Source organism: Vanessa tameamea, chromosome 5 (genome assembly GCF_037043105.1).
Source record: "Vanessa tameamea isolate UH-Manoa-2023 chromosome 5, ilVanTame1 primary haplotype, whole genome shotgun sequence".
In the NCBI taxonomy this organism is placed as follows: Eukaryota; Metazoa; Arthropoda; class Insecta; order Lepidoptera; family Nymphalidae; genus Vanessa; species Vanessa tameamea.
Genome location: NC_087313.1, coordinates 6,886,540 through 6,908,978, shown reverse-complemented (window position 1 = coordinate 6,908,978; position 22,439 = coordinate 6,886,540). Strand labels below are relative to the sequence as shown.

At 32.0% G+C, this 22,439-nt stretch overlaps 1 protein-coding gene across 1 annotated transcript in view; it reads left to right on the top strand.

The window, feature by feature from the left end:
* The window catches only part of LOC113392672 (aquaporin AQPAe.a), a 36,601-nt gene that overhangs the window by 100 nt on the left and 14,062 nt on the right, over positions 1-22,439 (top strand). The window lies entirely within an intron of this gene.

The following is a 22,439-nucleotide window of genomic DNA, read 5'->3' as shown; positions in this document are numbered from 1 at the left end:
AGTTATGAAAATATTGTAGTTTTTATTGTATTACAATTTTTTTCTTAATTTTTACAAATTCAAAAATTTTATTCTTACGCCTACTAGTATTAATTAAAAATAAAATAATGAATAAGTTGCATTCATATTATGTTTTTAACCTGTCATAGTGTTCAGTGTTAACTTTTGTAATAAACAGGTAGGTACTTTATATTTTGTTTTTCTCTGTGATATTTTACATGTAAAATTGTAAATAATTTATGCATTAGGGCATTGAGACACTCTGAAACAATTGATAATGATCGATAAGATAAGATAATGCTTAATTCCTACCATAACATGCCAAGGTTTTATGGTATTCACCGGTCTATTACACTTTTACTAAAATCATAATAAATTGAGATACGGTCAGAATTGAAATTGCCTAAAATGTAGACTATTATTACACAAGTAGCCGAATTTTTATAGCTATTTATTTTTAACAATTACATTTCCCAATAATAAATATTTAAAAAAAAAATAGAATGAGAACTGCATATTTTATTTCATTAAATGAAGTGCATTTGGATTTTTTTACATATAACATTGAAACTTGAAAATCACTTGAATATATGTATGCTTATGGGGACACAGGCAATATAATTGGGGTCTATGCGTGTTGTCAACAAACATCTATTCACAGAATAGTGTTAAACGAATACTTCCAAATCAAACTTGCTAATGGGACAAGTTATCCGGACAATTTGACAAACCGTATTTAGGGTTCTTTCCATTCGACATAGTATTTTTATAAACGCTTTAAATAAAATGAAAATTATATGTTCGAGTAGCTTTTTTGTAGAAACTCATAGCGGCTATAAAAATAAAACTTCGATAATTTTTTTCCAAATTTCATCAACAAAGATCATCAATACAAAATAGATTATGTAGATAGTAAAGATCATTTATGTTTTAAAAGGTTGTTATCATGAACTGTATAAATAGTAAAAAAAAACCTTTTTTTTCTATTTCGTAAACTGTCCTCACTTGCTCTATATATAGATTAAGTATTTATTGTTTCTAAAATAAACACTATAGACGTTTCTTTTTATCTGAAAACATACGGTCTTATCAGGAGATACATCAGATACGTCAGGTGTTAATATAACAACAAATAAATAAATTTGTTCTTGATATCTGTATTCATAAGTATATTACGGCCACATTTGCAAGAACTAGTATTTACTTTTCAGTAATACGTGGGTCATATTTATTTTTGGGTAATAAAATAATTGTATACAAAAAATACTACTTATTAATATCTGCGACAAACACTCTGACTAAATGTTTAACCAAATAGCCGATTGTCATTTAATAAAACTTAAATTATAAAATAACAAATGCTTGAAATACACAAGCGTTTATTAGAAACACAAAAATGCAGTTAAATATAACTAATGTGTAACATATTATTAAAACGGCGGCCACCTCAGTTAATCCCATGCTCGATAGTTTAACGCCTAGCTAATTTCGAAATTGTAATCCACAACTGATTGATGAAAAAACAAATATAAAAGGCAAAATTAACAGTCCATTGTTTTTTTTTAATAATAGTAGGAAGGCTTTCGTGAATTGCATAATTTAAATTTTCGAAGGAAAATATGCAAATAATAACAACATCAAACTGACCGAAAGATGGAATAGAAAGATAAATGTAGGTAATCCGCGAAATCCTTGATAGCGGAGGATGTAAATGAGAAAAAATAAAACTCAAAAAGAGCATAGACGCAAAAAACGAGACACGAATTTAAATATTTAATATAAATTTTCATTGATGAATTTAAACAATATTTATTCCTTATTTACTAATAACATCGTTTTATCTGTGTGTGTGGCAAAGTCAGTGGCATAACAATGATAATGTATAGAACATCGAGTCGACCGCAGCACACAGCACACCATAATCGTGTGACGTGACATATGTGACGGTGGCACAATGCTCGCAGAATATGTTAACGTCATATTACCGCTGGAACGAATCGGCTCACACGCTAACTCTAACATACCATATAATTAAATAATAATTCCATCTTCAGCAGTAATTTATTGCAACGATGCTTCATTGCTAGCATTCGCTCATTAACTAATTGAAATTCGAGACAAAGGCATTGTGCACGAACGAGTATTAAAATGTAACATACCTAATATTTTGAATTATCTTAAATCAAAATAATACTCAATTATATACAGCGACTAAATGCTAAACGGATATTGATAAAATTTTAATTGAGATTGACATTATACACGAACAAATGCCATGCGGTCCTTCTTTGCATCCTACCCATGGTAGGTTTGTTTCTCGCCGGATGATCCGAGCGTTATTGCTGACTCTGTTGCCGATGTGGTGCTTCAGGTTATGGAACTATTCATTCCATATTCTGCGGTGCCTATCGGTGGCAAGTCCCAGCCCTGGTTTGATCGTTTCTGCAAAACGGCCTCACGCCGAAAATGGGAACGTTACCATAACTGGGCTAACGCATCGGCGTCTCGTGATGTAAAGACCAGCGCATTCAGAAAGACATATAACTCTGCCTCTAGGTCCTTCAAAAACGTGATTGCTAAGGCGAAGACGGAGTACATTGGCAGAATTGGCGAGAGACTGGTGCGCCTTCCTTCAGGAACACGTGCGTTCTGGTCTCTCGCTAAGGCTGTTTTAGGGAATTTCTGTCAGCCTTCCTTCCCATCTCTGCACAAGGACGGTAAGTCATTGGCCCATACCGCGAAGGAGAAAGATGATCTTTTAGGCTCTCTCTTCGCGTCGAATTCGACTCTGGATGACCAAGGAAATTCACCACCAACAATCCCACGATGTGATACTCGTACCACGATGCCGGAGGTTAAATTCCGGCAAAGTGCAGTTCGTAAAGCAGTTCTTTCCTTGGACATTCATATGTAGAGTGGACCCGATGGTATCCCTCCAATCGTGCTACGGACATGTACTCCCGAGTTGGCACCGGTCTTAACGCGTCTTTTCCGACAATCCTACGCATTAGGCGTCGTCCCGATCTCCTGGAAGACTGCTTTGGTGCATCCGATTCCTAAAGGGGGTAACCGATCAGACCCGTCCAATTATAGGCCTATAGCCATCACCCCCTTGTTCTCCAAGGTAATGGAGTCCATTATAAACTGCCAGCTCCTGCGGTATCTAGAGAAGTGCCAACTGATTAGTGACCCCAGTACCAGCTCCTTCCATTTGACCGTATCCAACGAAGAGCAGCTCGAACTATCGATGATCAAGCCCTTTTTGATCTGCCCGATCCTTTGGCTCTACGTAGAGATGTTGGATCACTCTGCATCTTCTACCGAATTTTCCACGGGGAATGTTCCGAGGAACTGTTTAGATTAATCCCGGCAGCTGAATTTCACCTTCGGACATCTCGTCAAAATTCTAAATTTCACCCGCACCACCTAGATGTCCGAAAATCCACACCAGCGCGATTTTTAAGGCATTTTCTGCCTCGCACAACCACTCTATGGAAACAACTTTCGCCGGCGGTTTTTCCGAACCGATACGACTTGGTAACCTTCAAGAAAAGAGCGCACTTTCAACCCCCCTGGTGTTGCAGATGTCCATGGGCGGTTGTAATCATTTTCCATCAGGTGAGCCTCCTGCTCGTTTGCCCCCTATAAAAAATATTAAAAAAAAAAAGTCAAATTCGTTTTTAAAAATAACTTTGATTAATGTTACAAAAGCTCCCTCGGCTCGCGAAAATCTGAAAATTATATATGAATATTTTATAACGAAAATTCATATGTAATACTTTATTCAATTAGACAATATAGGCTTTTACTTTTGCACACGTAAAACTACTATTCCCTAACTTATCTTTAGTTAAAAGATCTCTTATAAAAACGTAATATAGTAAATGGGTTAATTTAATAATAATTATATTTATATTTTAGTTATGTATGTACTGTACAAAAAAAAAGGCAATATGCATACTTTTAGAACTTTATTTGTCAAAGGATTCGCAAAAAACAATTCAATGAGAAAAACAATATAAAAATTGAGGTGAGCGTCAGTTCATACTTAATGGTATATAAAAATATAACGTTCGTTTTAAGATGGGTTGTCACATTTTTAAAATAGTATCCAATGCCGAACAAAAATGAAGTTCATAATCTACTGGAACTATTCGTAATACTTATTCGATGATTAACTGTCATTTTATCCATTCAAAGATCTCTACAATATATGTGTACCGACCTTACCTACATATGATAAACCTCTTTCTCGATAATGATCTTAATGTACATATTTTTTAATATATTAATATTCAAATACGACCTCGCTACAATTCGATACCATTATGTACCTACCTGTAAGTAAAAGTATTTCAGAAGTGGATGTCTCTTTATTTATTTTTTCAGTTAGTTGCTTAATGGAAACATACGTTATATGTTTCCATGATTGTTCATGATTATGCCATGATTATTCCATGATTATACAACACGTTAAACTGTTGATTTCATTCATCAACATAAGAATTATTCACATCGAAGATCTTCGTACTTAATATACAAATCAATATTGCAAATAATTACTGTACAAATCATGACCGCGTATAGTATCTATACTATCAGTATTTTCCCCGTTAAATCTCAATTCGTTGAAAAATGAACCAGATCTCCTGTCACCAGTGGAGCCACTAAAACATTGTGTTTTATGTTTCATGAAGAAAATAATGGTACTATTACACCAAGTGCTTCAACTGCAAATGGGACAAAGAATTTAAAAACAAAATCTTATGTACGTATAATATAATGCTAATAATATTTTATTCGATTTCTTTCTTCGTATTCTATTTGTTTGAAGTTGTGTTGCCAACAACTGTTGTTAGCAGTTGGCACGAGCTTTAAGGTTTATGGCATCGGATAATTGTTCTCAAGAAAATATAAAGAGGCATTATAACGCACGCCGGGAATTAAGTTTGCTTAAAATAAATATACAAATGCAGATTAGATAAATTTTAAGTTATTTGCTTCAGAAATAAATTTATGATGGAAGATTAGATATCCGCATAAATGCAAGCTATAATATTATATTGATACTTATCACTTCTTAAAAAAGTATTAATGAATATTTGTTATAATAATAATAAAAAATGTTGAAGTAATAATGTATACGGTCGAATAGCTTTCAACAAAAAATCCCAGAATTGAAAACTTTTATGGAATTGATGATTGATTTTATTTAATTGATGTTTAATTCGGGATGTTCAATAGCATACAATATAGCAGTTGTTCAACTAAAATCGACTAGAACCCGCTATAATCACCCTATCAGATATTTGTGAAGCCATGTGCTACCTAACCATTAATCTTCTTATAATATCTTATATACATCTAATTTAATAGCCTTTGAATTAATTTGGTCTACTTGGACACAATTGCTCAATATGATAATAAGCAACAAACGACATTGGTCTGAAAACTCCCAAGAAGTTTCCTAGATATGTGAGGCAAATGTAACTCACAAACATACATAATAATATTTACTAATTCTGAATGCTATTTTACGTTTTTTAATTTTATAAAATTTGTAATTTTTTTTAGTACAAGGATGTCAAGTGGAAAGGATTTTCCTTTTTTTATTTATCGTGTTATATTTTGTCTTTGCCAAATACGTAATATTATGTCATGTTATTATCACCTACAATTATGATACAAACAGATTTTGAAGGTTACATACGCGTATTTTACCTGCTAAAAACTCAGGAAACAGAATTGGTAAAGTTCTGAAAATGGAATTTTTCTCCCCAAATTTTTTTTTTGATTACTATAAAATATGTAGATGATGTTCTCCTTAAGGATTTGATTCTAAACGGATGGCCAACTGCACATGAAACATTACAGTGCGAAAGTGTGTGCGTATACACATTTGCACTTTTCTTACCCACACTCTCATAATCCGATGGGACTGTGAGGGTTCCGACGAAGGACCAACAACGAAATCAAAACTCCTACTGAGAATATCGTAACGGAAAAACCAATAACCTCTTATTGGGTATCTGAACATAAGACTCAGATAGCCATTACGAGAACGCTGTAAAAACATAGATAATGTCATTTAAGCAAATTCATTGAGTTTTCGTTATCTATTAACTTACATTCTGAAAGTGCGATAAATCCCAACGTAAATATTCGCTTAACAAGACGGACGGTATTAAAAACCGTAGAGACGGTTTGCCTTGAAAATATATGTCAAAACTCACTTTAATAACTACTTATGACACTTAAAATATCTTGATAAGTTATCTTTTGTATTAAATATATATTAAACGGTATATTTGTAACAGTAATCTTTAACATTAAAGTGACACATTTATTTTTAATATCAACAAATAAATGTCTAGATAAAATACAAACGGCCTTACACTTAAACGTTGTTAAGCGGGTGTTTCGTTAAACACCGATTTGCTTATTTATCTCTTTCTTTCATCATTAATTTGCCATGCGAGAAAAGAAGACAAATGTAATGTATAACTTTAGAATAAATAAAAAAGTGTCAGCTTATAAATGTCCACCGCTGGGTAACACTGCGCCGCTCCTAAGGGGTGGAATAACATGCTACACATGAAGGTTTCCTCACTTTATCGCTGAACACGAGATAGATTAAAGACAAAACAAGCACTTGAAAATTCAGTGGTGCTTACCTAAGTTTGAACTTCATTATTTAAGATTCACGTGTTTTAACCACCGGGCCATATCAGTGCATCGCCTCATTGAATTAACTTATTACCTTCTAAAAAACAATTATGGGTGAAGCCAGAAATTTCAACAATCATGTTTAAAACAGTCTGCAAACATTTAAGAGTAATCATAGCTTCAGCTTCGTTATTATTAATTACCACGAGTGTTTATACTTTATCATAATAACACATAATTAACACTTATTTCTAATTATTATACAAAATAATTGATCTTTCATTATGCAGCGTTAAGCTGTTATTTATTGTAATAAAAATGTATCATTGATCTCGTGGTTTGCGTATGCTACTACAAATCCAACGATAATAAAAGCTATGTTTTTTTCTGATGGAAATTTCCCGAGTTAGAAAATTGGTACTGTTCACCCTTCCGTACCTCCCACTTACAAATGACCATGCCATCGGACTATTAAATTGGCCGAATAGAGTACTTGCGTTAAATCACTCACTTTCTAGTATAATATTTTCTAGACAGATGACTCAAGACAATGTATGTCTTTGAGAATAACAAAGTCATTGAAATTATGTAAATATCATTAAATTACTAATTTATGTATACTTTATTGTACACCACTAGAAAATATTACATAAAATGCTATAATATTGTAGTATCAGACGCAGAGTTATGGCTTATTAGCCATAACTTCCGAAACGTGGTAGGTGCTGTAAAGTAATAGACATACATACATCCATTCGACATGATTATAATAGACTACATCACCTTAAAGCGCCCTAAATATTTCAAAAAGCAATTAGTGTAGACAGCTAATGATAAACCATATTAAAAATTAACCTTATATACGAATAAAATAAATTTCAAAACTTTCGTAATGTTTAATTCCGCCTTAACAGTAAAATTACAACCTTTGTCTGAATTAAAAAAAAAAACAAATGAAGAAATTACTTGTAATAAATTAAACCATTAGCTCATGGCAGGGCAGGGCGCCGCCCAGAAAGCGATATGGAAATGCGGACCGGATATCCGGCGATATATAGCCTCCATTATTAACGTTTTTACCTTGAACGTATCTGCATTCATGAAGAAATAGCAGAGGGAAAATGCGTTACATTTTTAAATAAATAACTAGAATTCACCGTGAAAATAATTAATTGTACAAATAAAATTTAGTTTTATTGAAATTACATACGTAGCACGTTTACTAACGTTTTCAAATTTATTGGTATTGCCAATAGTTATATTCAATTAATACCGGTTAAAAAATACTTTTAACAAAGTCCAATACCTCACCTCACCTCAGCAGCACCTCTTTAAAGCTATACTGAGACCAGCGCAAAAAGAGTTATTATAATCGGTTCTTTACTAAGTTATACTCAAGCCTACATAAATATAGAAGAATTGAGAACCTTTTCCTAAGTCGAAATTCCGTTATTTACACTGAGAACTATATTCAGACTAAAATTAAAAATCCTGACCGTATAAATCATGCCTGCGTCGAATAGTGGCATGAATGCTAGCACCATTTCCCTGTTTTATTATATAATTGGACATGAAATTGATATGTCCTCTCCTGAGATGGATTACTCGGCATCAATCTCATAATACACCCAAGTAAGTCACAGGAACACAGAAAAATCTTGCTTTTATCTATTCTCTAATGCCATATAAATAATAAAATCGCTTTATTGTATTAATTACATCGATACAATCGATTTATGCAAAATAATGATGAATTAAAAAAAAATACAATAAAAACTTTACTATATTCCAAAATTGCTTAAGTACTACAGTCTACAGTATAGATACACACGCAAAGCATATTACGTCAAACATTGCTATTTGTACTTTAAATGTTATTGCAATGACAGTAATAACATTTAAATGTACAAATACAATCAGATTATTAGGAATCTTCTATATAATGAACATTTTAGAAATAAATCAATAGCTAATTGCATTCACAAAAGGCGTATAGCCCATTTCAATGGCAGCAGGAGTACGGATAAAAAACATTGGCTTCGATTTAACATGACATCATTAGTTCTAGATATTAAATAATAATAAAAATAATATATAAATAATAATAAAAATAATATATAAATAATAATAAAATAATAAACATAATAATCTATGGTATCTCATAATTGATTTGATTGGTAGTTTCTGATTAGTGAAAAAAATAACTGTCAAAAGAGAGTAACTAATGAGTTTATGTCGACTTTTCTCAGTAGAATCTTTAACATTTCGAATCGGTAGTAACTTTAACAATAATTTAATCATGTAAAATGATGTTAAAAAGTTTTTTCGAATTAACTATATTTTGATTTGATTTGATTTGATATATTTAACCAATGTATATATTTTATGCATACAATCGTTACTGATAGGTACTCTATGTACACTTTTATAACGTACATAAAAATCATTGTAATAAAGTATCAAGAACTATTGAACCTGAATACAATTTTCCGTCGTAATATTTCCTGCAACAAATTTTCTGCAATAAATGACTAACCGCATGTACTTGCAAGACAAATCATAGTAAATTGCCTCAGGTGTGTGGTTCACGGAAAATGTGATGTTATATTATTTAAATCGTATTATTTGTAGGTGGTATTATCTCAGCGTTTTATATCATAGATATTTTGCACATAATACTTAAAACAAATATCTTGAATGTATTTTTAGAAATCTAGTCCAAGATGAACATGATAAATAAAAAATAAAAAAACATATATTAAAAGTACCAGCCTGTAAATGACCTTCCTTTTTGAAGAGAAATTGCATACGCATATTGGCAGATGGCAGATTTTCCTCACAATGGCTAATATTGATTTTATCAAATATTCGCTTGTTCTAACCATTGGGCCGTATCACGCAATTCATTATTAAAATACTTAATCTTTTGTCTGATTTGTTTAATTTATACTTAAAACATATCTTAGCCGTTTAATTTGAATGTAGTACGGCCACTAAAACGCACGAAAATTTCATGACGTGTATAAAAATATTTTCAAAAAAATACAGATTTATTTTTTTGTAGACTCTCCTCATGTTACAATATCTTCTACCTATTAGACGATTTATATGACAATGAAGTCCAAATGTGATCAGAGGGTTTTTACATGTAATTTAGCATGCAAAATGACGAATGATAGAGAGTGTAGAACGATAGATTACTATATAGTTACATAACATAGATATATATATATAGTTGCAAGGTCTTATTATATTACTTTAACAAGATTTCTGTATTTTATGATGTAAAGTAAAATATGGGCCTGTAAATGTCACTGATTAGTGATTACTATTGGTGGTAGGGATTTGTGCAAGCCCGTCTGGATAGGTATCCACTCGTCAGATGTTCTATCGCCAAACATCAGTATTCAGTACTGTTGTATTGTGTTCCGGTTTGAAGCATGAGTAAGCCAGTTTAACTACATGCACAAGGGATATAACATCTTAATTCCCAAGGTGGGCGGCGTATTGGCAATGTAAGGAACGGTTAAAATTTTTTACAGACCACTTACCATTAGATGTCCTTTTTGCTCGTCCACCTACCTTATCATAAAAGATTTAGAGCTAATTCCACCACGCGGCTCCACATCGTGGTTTTTAATAGAAACAGTTTCGTATTAAAACTTTAAGCCTTATTCATAATCTTATATTTTTACATTTTACCTGTATGTATGCGTCACGTCAAGTTCAGGAAAGCTTGTTGAAATCTAATGCCACAATTAAGTGTCCGATGGCAGAATAAATCTTGATTAATCGGAATTTTTTCTTAGTCAGCAGCGGAAATGGTCTTAAACAGCCTTATTAGTATATTTTAGGAAATAAGAAATATTCCACAGATATAATGAGTAATGCATATATTATTTCTTAGTATAGGAAAATATTTTATGTATATTTTCCGAAATCGTTAACATCATACGATATTTTCCTTATTACTTAAATAAGTATGTATAGCTATAAACAAATAAAAACATTTTAATTTTATTAACTATCACGTGTTTTTTCAAATTTCGAAAATAAATTATGTGCATGTTATTTTACGATACTATTTAAATGTAGAAATCTTATTGAAATATCCTTAACCTGAACATTACCTTGGCGCAAGAGAAGGAACCAGTTACAATTGAATCGCTGACGTCAACGGCAAAAACGAATTAAATTATCTCGTAAAGTTCTTCGATACGCTTTTTACAATCGAAATATTAACATTCAATTATAACAACAAACACCTGCCTGACATTATATGCTGGAATAAAGAACTGTTGGGAATTTGAGACTATAATACATAGATATTTTTTTTATTCATTAAGTCTAGTAAACGTCCGCGGCTTCGCTCGTGTTTTAGGTGTTGGATGTCAAATATTATACACACAATATCTTTAAAACTTATACCTATGTGTTATTCTGATGTATAAGCTATATTATTGTAAAGTTTCATTAAATTCATTCAGTAGTTTTGTGTGAAAGAGTAACAAACATCCATACGTACAAACTTTAAAAACTACAAAAGTAAAGTACGGTGCATTTATTTTAAAGTGAGCAACACTGTATTACCATGTCAGTGATACCCGTGCAAGGTGGACGAGGGTTGCTAGTTTTGTAATAAATAGATTATAATAACGAAACTTATCTTTTTTTATGGCTTTTATATGTGCCAAAAAGGCTCAGATTATTTCCCCAATGCCACGTGCGATGGAGAAGACACGGTAGAGATTGAACGGTGCGGGAAACTTATCATATTCGATTTTCAAAAATGCCACTTCCATTTGAAAGAGGTTCTATTGTGTCGATAACATTCTCATATTTATTTTAAGTCATTACTACAATAAAGAGATTTTATCTACTCGTATTCAAATAATAAATCACATCAGAAAACATTACCAATACGAAAAAATACGACGGAAATATTTAAATTACATTTTAAATAATTCGGTGGTTCTAGTAAATAAGCACAATCTTGACATTATATTATAATGTTGCTAATTATAGTTTTTATATGCACTTTTGTCATCCGTTAAACAATAATAATTTGAAAAGACCTTCGTACGTTTTATAGTTTGCAAAACTGTTTATTAAGTGCTTCCTACATAAATAAACTTGTAATTCAATATTTTCAAAGGATATTAATAACCTATTATTTATTTCGCGTAAAACACATTTGTTAACGTAATTCATCTTTAGATAGTATTTATTAATGATGGCTTTATATCATTCAAATTAAATAATAACATAAATCCGGCAATGTTTTCATCAAGAAGCGGTTAACACAGGTGACTACTGAAATAATGTTAAAAAGTATCTTATCTCTCTGTATGCGTTAGATAAACTTTTAGATACGTCATGATAAAACGTTCAGTGCAATTATTTGCTTTTATTATATACACATCGTGAGATTAAAACTACAAACACGCATATCTCAAATACCATTGTCCAGTAGTACCTTCGGTGTTACAGAATAATATGATTTTGATATATTTAGGTTCCCGATACGGCTAAAACATGTACATCTTAACCGGGGATTATGAATCTAAGCCCAAGCATGCACCGTTGAGCTTTTATATGCTTAATTTATTTATATATATTTTATTTCACGCTCGGTTAGGGAAGACATCGTGAAAAAACCGGCATGTTTTAAGAATCTGCTACATTTGTAACTAGCCCGTATTGGAGCAGCGTGGTAGAAAAAGATCTATGTTCTCCTCTATGGTATAGAAACCACAGCGGGATATATTACCAGGCTACAATCTTATCCTTCGGGTACCTAAGAATTATTCAGAAAAGAACAAATTATCTTCGTCCTCCTAAATCAATACACGCAACATAATACTCAGTCGAATATTACGATCCAGTTCAATAATAATTTGATACATTTTTTATACATCGTACTCCTACGAGATGACGCGCTGTAATTTATGTAACGAACCCATAAAATTTAAAACGAACAAAAAATATCCACAAGTACTTTAGATAGCCCTATTCTTTCTAACCTACGCTATTTGAGCGAGACATTACAGATTTTTTTTATAAAAAATTACCGAGTCATCCGGACCCGTGGAGCGTAACCCCCACATTTTACCTTCTCAATTCTCGGTATACAATTACCGTCGACGGCAGACCGCGAACGCGTGATGTGGGACTAACATTCGGTCCTATTATTCGTCGAGATGACCAAAAAACTCAGATAATTACATTGCGCGTGAGTGGCTTGGTATTTCCAACGCTCTTCCAATGTTTTGCTGCCCATTGTTTTGACAATCATAATACTATGTTACCTCCAAGATTACAAAATGCAATTATATACACGCGAAACCTCACTAAAATTAGAATCATTTCTCTAAATGGTTTCATCAATTTACTTTTTTTCTAAAGCACTTTGAGCCCTTGGGCTGACAAATTCCACACTAAAGTGCCAAGAGGATTTTTTTAAATAATTTGGTATTCATTTGATAACGTCGATTTTCTGTGTAAGCATCGTTGGAAGAATTCTAGTATTACAAAGACTCAATTATAGTATTACAAAGTTACGAAATAGTATGACGTCATAAAAGTTATACATAACACAAAAAAGGTTAAAGCTGTGGAGAAAAAAAACTAAATAAATCATAATCTCTTTATTGCAAAGCTCTAGTTAAGTAAGTATTTGCTCAGTAATGATCATATGTGCGAACATGACTTTTATTTTAAGCAAACATAAATAATATGTATTTACGAAGAACTGAACAAGACGCTATCAAACAATAACATTGAATCGTTAACGTGGAACCTTTGTCAATGCACAAGGACGCAAGTGATGCGTGAACGTCGAATGTCTTTCCAGATATTCTACTGTAATTATAAATTCAAAAAATATAGGTATTTAGGCAAACTTGCTTAACGAAAATTTATTGTGAACAACTCAATCACAAAATATTTCTGGTGAGTTTTACTATGTAATTGATTATTTTATACCGTGTCTTTCTGTCTGATAGCGTTTACTCAAAAACTATGAAACAGATTTTCATGCGGTTTTCACTAATGGACGGGTTAAAGATGTCGAAAAAAAAACCAAGCCGTTTGAGAGCTTCATTGGCGTGCACCGCGTAAACCGATAATGTTATACTAGTGGGTCGCACGCGAAACTTCGCGTTTATTCAACAGATTTTTATAAATTTCGAAACCTATGATAGGTTTTGTTTTGATTTAATTTCATTGTAAACTGACGAAATCTTTTCGCATGCTATACATTTGTTTTTTTTTTTATTACAGCCTTAGCGCCGCTCTCTACCCTGCCAGTAATTTCTTTCCGCCCTCTAAAATTATTTTTTGTTTAATCGTATCAATTTATTAAATAGCAATCAAGAATCTTCTTTAATTTTCTGTACATCTCAGGCTGGAGCTCTTCAAAATAAGACCATAACCGTTTTTTTTATGTGCAGCTATCGTCCCATAATCACTGGGACAAAAATCGGCTTACGCTATTAATATATTAGATGTATTACGACGTATAAACTTTTTATGTGAACCCGTGCGAAACCGGAACCAGTAGTTATTATTCGTGTTAATTCAAATAAAAATGGCAAGATGTATGTACATATATCTTATGTCGTAAGATAGGCATGAAAACCGTTTAATTAGATTCATTCAAAATGTTTTATTTTAACCTTGGTATCATACAAACTGTGCGTGTTGAATTAGTTCGTGACATTCAGTACCAGTTCCTCGTCGGAGAACGAAGACGACCGCTTTTAATAGAGCCATTCTTTATTACGAAATGACGAATAATCACAAACCAGCCCAGAAAACATGAAATGCATGTTTCACTCGAAAAGCATAAAAAATGGTCTATAAGCACCTATATACCTCATTGAGTTAGAAAAATGTAGTGGTAAAAATGTACATGCAGTAGCAGAATTGACTTTACACATATTGGATGTCTACAAAGATTTAAATAATCTGCAACTTAAAATAAAATTATTGGCTGTCTCGACAACCATCCCGATCGTCTTTTCATAACTAACTATATATTATAAGATATGCAGCTACAAATATTGAAACTACTAAGTTGAATGTTTCATGACGAGAAAAATATAACGCCACACAAGGGAACAGTGAGAACGATAGAATTAATATCGCCCTAAACATTGAGCACTTTGAATTTAAAAAATTACGAAAATTAAAACTAAAACTATACAACCTTGAAAAGTACTTTGATAATAACAAAGTAAGCGTGTTGAAGTCACCATTAGGGGCGTTTCCTCTATATTTATTACTTTTCCAAGTAGCATGTTTCAAAGTATATTACAATATTCCCGTCTGACGGGCGCGCCGCCCAGAGGGAAAAGATCTATTATTTCATTGCCATTTGTGTCTATTGCTCATTGCCCAGGGTTTACTAGACTTGAAAATTATGACGATTTATTAACAGGCCGACACGAATGATGTTACTGTGTGTTGATAAGATCTCTTTTGACCTCCCTATCGTCTCTAGATACGATACACACATTAAATATTTTATAATTCTTGATTTTACATATGAATGCCAATCTATAAAATTGCAAATAAAAATCGGGCTTTAACCATAAAGGTTGATTGGTTAGACAGTGTTGTGATTTCTTCTGTCAAATGTCCAATCAATTACATCAGAAACAAGGAAAGCAATATTTAACTGAACACTGTTTCGTAAAGCTGTAATGTATGACCATATAGGAATATTTTTCATGTAAATTTAGGTAATACATAATATTACAACTATATCACGTAATCAGTCTCCCGTGGTGGTCTAGCTTAGCTTATAGTTCTTCAGATCCTGAAGCCAATAATTGTTATTGAGATGTCTTATTTAGCCTGTCGGTGTTAGGAAATTGAAATTTATTATATTACAGACTCACGCCTCGGAAATTACGTAAAATCTTTGGATCCTATATTTCTCCGACCGTGTACACACATACTTTTACACTATATTACCCCCTGCAATATATCGCATAGTCCTACATTTGGCCTGAAAATCTCTTTAAAGAAGAGTTTCTGAATATGTACTACGGCGTGGAAAAGATAGTCATATTAATATATAATAACATATATGTATTTTAAGCTTAGGAAAATTTTAATCATTCCCTCCCCGTAAATGCAATTACTCCTATATTTGCATGGAACGATGGCAAAACATCTAGACCGATTTTCCATTCATTAATAAATAATTATTATCACATGCCGTCGTAGCCTGTCATTGTATACATATTATTTTTCCAGATACAATTAAGTACTACTTCATCATACTAAGTTTTTTTATTGCACGCACACACGTATTTGTTTATAAAAGGCGTCAAAGTGATATAATGAACGTTTTCTCGCAATCCATAACAAATATGGCTAATCCAAGAGCGTGTTATGGAAAGCGAAGGTTGCTTCAGAGTGCAACGTCTCTAAGGGCTCGATTGTGAAGCAGCATTGAAATTCCCAATAGTGTTACATAGATATTCATAAAAGGAATTAGCGACCTCATTGAATTATAGTACCGCTTCTGTATTAATTTATTTAGTAGCTGCTACAAGTTGTATATCGAATCAAGTTTCTAAATCATTTCTTTCAGTTGACCAAAATCAACTTTCAACATGACGAGTTTTCCATCACATCTAGCCATTTCCGACAATGACCGAAAAAACAAACATTAGCATTTACATTAATTAATGCCCTTTATTGATATATGTATATTTATATATTATTATTGAAAAAATATAAAATTAAATTTATTTTAAACATACAATTGTTGTATAATATAAGTTTTATTTCACAGCCGACATAAAGGCACCGCGTATAACCTTTAAAATGTTACTAGCCTCGTATAAACAGAGTTATTCTAATAGTAGCTAGTTATCTGTCTTTATTTATAAACCTAGCATAATATTGTAAACATTGTGACGACAGTGCGCTAAAAATGAAAGAGATTGTAAAGTAAATTTTTCATCAAACAATTTTCTTTTAGATAACATTAATCGTGATAAGAATGTCATATATTTATCAAAATTTATAGCGTGAAAAAGTGTAATATATTATTTTTAATACAAAATGAAGGCATATCAAAAGGGGCAAAGATAAAAAAAGTAAAAAACAATAAATAATGGTGGTTTAATTTTTTTTTAATTCATTATCTAGTTACGTACTAACTCTGTCACGTGGTTTCACCAGCATTAAATTTGGATTATACATGTCTATTTCATGTACACTATTTACATAATACATGTCGCACACGAATTACCTCGAGTGAACAATAATTACAGTAGAAACGAAATTATTTCTTTCGGATGATGATGATTTGTTTCGGTGGTGAGAATAAGATATAAAAAGTCATTGGAAATATTTTTCTTATTTGTCAAATCATCGTAATTATAAATAACGTTAGATTGCGATAGATAATATATGATTTAGGAAGTTAGAAAAGATTAAAGGAACCCTGGTCCCGGGATTGCCAATAAATAAATAAGCCAATATATAATCAAATGCATATGTTACACGCCAATATATACCAGAATCCTTGACGCTTATGGTCCTCTCCAAAGCCTCGTGAACTTTTATAACCTTTCTCAACAAAAGAACTATTTAATGCTACTAATGCAAATTGATATATTTTTAAATCGAACTGGTAATTATTTTCGCTATTACACCCAAACAAAAAAAGCTACACAGTTTTTTTTTATAGCAATATTTAAAATGATTAAATAATTAACGTTTAGTTTTTTTTTATTAGCTTATCTCAGGACCTAAGGTTTTAAAAATAAAAATCTTTGCACTATTTAAATACTAAAGCATATAAAAATTACCAATACAAAAGCAAAACATACATATACACATTTTAATTATATATAGAAAAAAATACTTATTATAATTACATAAGTCAGTAAATATTATAATTATACAGTAACACTAGTAATCATATATTGTTTAGAAACCATAAATAGCACATAGTTAATATAATCACTAAGAAGGTTAAAATCCGATGCCCGGCACAGAAAATCAAAAATAATTAACATATAATATTAAATTAAATAACTAACTAGTTTCTGGACGCGGCTTCATTCCCGTTTTTGATGAAAGGTATCGACAAAAGTCCTATGATTTATTTCAAATTTTAATCTATGTATCTCTGAATAAAATTTCATTAAAATCTGTTCAGTCGTCCTGCCGTGATTGCGTAACAAACATCCATTCATCCAAAGTTTCGCATTTATAATATTTCAGATTTTTTAAAATATTATGAATTGTTAAATGTGTTAGCTGTTCGTTTTTTAGTATTTTATTATTAGTTAATTGTTTCGCGAAATAATTGTTCGATTTTCAAAAAAAAACAAAATGGCTACGAGCATGGTTGTCATGAACGTCATCGTCGACGCCCTTAATAAAACCTTCTACAAACATCCCACGAGTCAAATGACATATCTTTATCGAATCAATATTCGGTATTTCGATATCTTCTAAAGTAATCTTGAAATATGTCACAAATGTAGGTACATATTACACGTACGCTTGGATGTTCAACCATTATCAAAACTAATGCCGTTGTAATTATATACTATATATGTATAATTATAGATAAAACACTGGCTTACATTGAACAGCTATTTTACTCATATACAGGGTTATTGGTAATTCGACGTATTCCCGTTAGGAGGTAAATAGGGGTGACTATTTGCAATAATTTTAACCCCCATATGCATGATGCAAAAGTGAACCATTTTTGAGTTATCGCCTTTTTTAGATTTTTTCAAAATAAGTCAAAAATGCAACTTCAAAAATTTATTTAAAAAAAAGTATCAATTAAAATCTATTTTTTTCTTCTGAGTTATAAAAACGATTAAACACTGGATATTTTTCAATATTTAAACAATAATTATACGTTAGGAGATCCTAACGGGAATAAGTCGAATTACCAATAACCCTGTGTATATTAAGATACAATACAAAGTTATGATATAAAATTTGATATTTATATTTAGGTACTACCAAACCGGTTTCTAGCTGCAAGATGGCTTGGCGTAAATAGATATAAATGTTTCCTCTTCCAGTATATATGTACTTCATCAATTCGTTACCCAACGTCCATAAGATTATATCCTTTCATAGGATTATATATATATATTGGTTCAATGCAGTGAGAAATAGAAATACTTTTCTGAAAATTTCCTATATAACCAGCAAACTAAGACCGATCAATAAATAATATTGTTCACGTCCAGTTTACAGAATTGGCACGATAGCTGAATATCTCCACGTTATGATTACGACCATTCCAAGGACTCGCTGCAACTATACACAAATCGTAAAGACGTGCATTACGAGCGTTCGTCGTTAGTCGCAACTGATGTACCGTCATAGTAAACTTTTAAATGTGTTTTGTGTTTCTGTGTCTTAGAAACATCTTTGTAGATTAATGTTTCGTTTTATTAAAATAATCAAAAAATTACATTCATTAAAATCCTTTTCATGTTATAACAACGACTAAACTCAGTACTAGTTTTTTCACAAGGACTAACCTAACCAGCTGCACAGGGTCTATAATATAGTCTCCTTTCGAAAGGGTAATCTGTGCTCACAGGAAAGCAAAGTTCCGAACTAGAGTTCTATTGTTATGCGAAAACATTGATTATTTAAAAGTGTTCCAAGATTTTTAAAGGACACACACACAAACACAAACAGAGACTTAACTTTTCCGTTGATATAGCTGGAAGCCGGTCACGACGTTTTGTCTGTGTTATGTGACGTGAGCAAATGTCGTCTATCTCAAAGTTTATGTTCGATAACTTTCTTAAAGATACCGTGACCCGGATTTTCTCTAGTCTCCGGATTTCTATACCCAAGACCAAAAGCTATATAGCAAATAGTCCTTACACCGAACCATGCCGAATGGAAGGGGATGTTAGGATATTCCTGGCATCGATTTTACTGTTAAGGAAGTAAGTTTCCATTGCGTTAATAATTGACTGGTAAACTACAATAATTGGGGTTGCATTCAGCATGCAGTTGAGCCAATGTTATTATGAGCAATTACTTAACGATTTACTGTCGTAGGTAAAAATAATACGAGGAATATAAAGATTATGTTTACAATCAACCCAAAAAAAATATCCAATGCATGAGTTAATACAAGTCAATCATAATGTGCTTTTAATAATTTCCATACCATAATCGCTGCAAAATAAACTGCAACTGAGTCTTAAAATTGTGAATTTTGTGTCCGTTCTTACAACGCAAATGCAGTTAATTCGTGTTCAATTTATGTGTTTACTAGCGACGTGATCTGCTGCTGTAATGTTTATTCGGATAATTCCAATATTAAATGATCAAATGTATCATAAACTACAACGAACACATTGCTACACATCAATGTACTCATGTGTGCGTGGCGGATAATGATGATGTGTCGTCCTGACAAATTTCGGTCACGGCGGCTAATTTCAAAGGAGACTAGCCAATTCCGCAGGACATATTTATAATGCATAAGTGTGTGTTCGCCAACACAGGTGCAGTCTCTATTCCCTCACTCAATAATATTTACTTTTTTATGATGTAGTTTCGTGAACGAATAAATGGGCCACCTGATGATGTTAGGTTCACCATAGACAATGGCGCTGTAAAAAGTATTAACCATTCCTTACATCGCTAATACGCCACCAACCTTGGGTACTAAGATGTTATGCCCCTTGTGCCTGTAGTTAAACCGATGGGCGGCAAATGCAAATCCGACATGGCCGGCAAGAGTTCAGGCGCAGGACCAAGGGGTTTACGTACTCTCCGAGGTACGAAAGTAAGTTTTATGCTATAAAAACCCTATAGCTTGAGCTTAAGCCCAAAACTTCGGAATCTGTGACCTTTTTTCTAATCACTAGACCAACGAGGCATACTATATACTTTGTTAATTTTCCGCTATATACATTTTATATATATATATATTTTACTGTATATTTATTTATTAGTTTTCTTTGATAGTAAATAATTATTTAAATAAAAATAAATTTCGATGTTTCATGACGTCGTTCCGTATTGGCAACATTTTTTAAAAAATTGTGTGACGTTACATTAGCAGGCACAACTGTATTCACTATTACCAAAGGTACTAATGCCAAATTATTACGCACTAGTGTACATTATAGTCCCGGATATCCATTACGTTCAACGAATGAGAAAATAACAATTGTTTTTTTATATAACTACTATGACTTAACAAAGATACACGTAGCTACTGCTTAGAATATTGATATTTCAGTTTAGATGACTCGTTGATTCGGGCTTGGGTTCAATACCCCATACTTTGTCTATCCTTTTGCGGGTAGGGTGTTAAGAGTTTATTTATTACCGGTAACTTTATATCAAAAACCTACAGTACAGTGATACACAGTAAAAAAGTAAACATTCTGTAGATTTTCCACAGCTGGGCTAAAACCTCCCTTTTGAGGAGAAGGTTTGAAGCTTATTCAACCACGCTGCGCAATGCGGTTTCATTTAAATTAGACACATGCATTTCCTCACGATGTTTTCCTTTACCGCTGAACAATAGATGAATTACAAACACAGCAAAAGCTTAGCTTTAATTTGAACACAACAAATTCCAATTAAATATAAAACTTATCTCAATCATTCTGTAAGCTGAGTTTATTTGTAACACAATATTTATTCCTATTCAAATACAAATTATATTTTGCGATTAAATCAACGTTCCAATATCCAATGCGATCGGTAATTCGTGTAATAACATACATATATCTTAAATAGCCTATTGCAATTTGTAAAGATAATTGAATAAAAATAAATCAACTAATTACATATAATCGTATACAAAAAGATCTTAATCCCTAAAAAAACCTATCTAAGATCTAATAAAAAAATGAATATATTTTTTTATTTTACAATCTATCTACAAAATTATCAGATCTTTTGATTGGAATATTTTAAAATACAATAATAATCAATGACGTTATCGACATTGATTTGACATAATGGCAAAATAATCAACATTTCATCAGTAAATCGCCACCGGATATCCTAATTACTTACTTATATTACGTCAATATACAATAAGAAGAGAATCATGCCTTATAATTTCATAAAAAAATATGAATTAGATATTATTTATTACACAAACTTTGGGCCCGTTAGTTGTGTTGTTGTTTAGAAATGGAGAATATTTTCGATACTGTCTGCTTTCCTGTATTAAACAGTACCATGGCACCTAAAAACGGTACCAAGATGTAGGATCCCATGTGCGAGCATTTGTTGTTAAGTGGAAGAGTGATGTTGTGATACCAATCCAAATCTGCACAAAGCTCTATCAACGAGAAATAATACGCGTATAATAAACGCATGTGCCCGAACTTTAACCAATTTATGTAGACGTAACTTTAAAAGCGGATTCTACGACTGACTGAATATTTAAAATATACGCTAGTAATATTCTTGTATTAATACTTTACATATATGTATTACTGTATAAATGGGCAGGTATTATACTTGGACATTTTTAACGAAGACTTCTATTTGTTTCTCCCATCTTGAAATTAAGTAAGATACAACCTCACATTTGTCCTTAAAATAGTGATTTTTAGTGTAAAGTACGTATTTTAAATACGACATATCAGACTCAAATTATAAACGAGAAAACATCTGTGTATTTTTTACCTCATCACGTCTAGCCCACTGAACCGATCGTAATTAAATTTGACATAGAACTAGTTTGAGATCTGGATAATGATATAGGCATATTATATTCA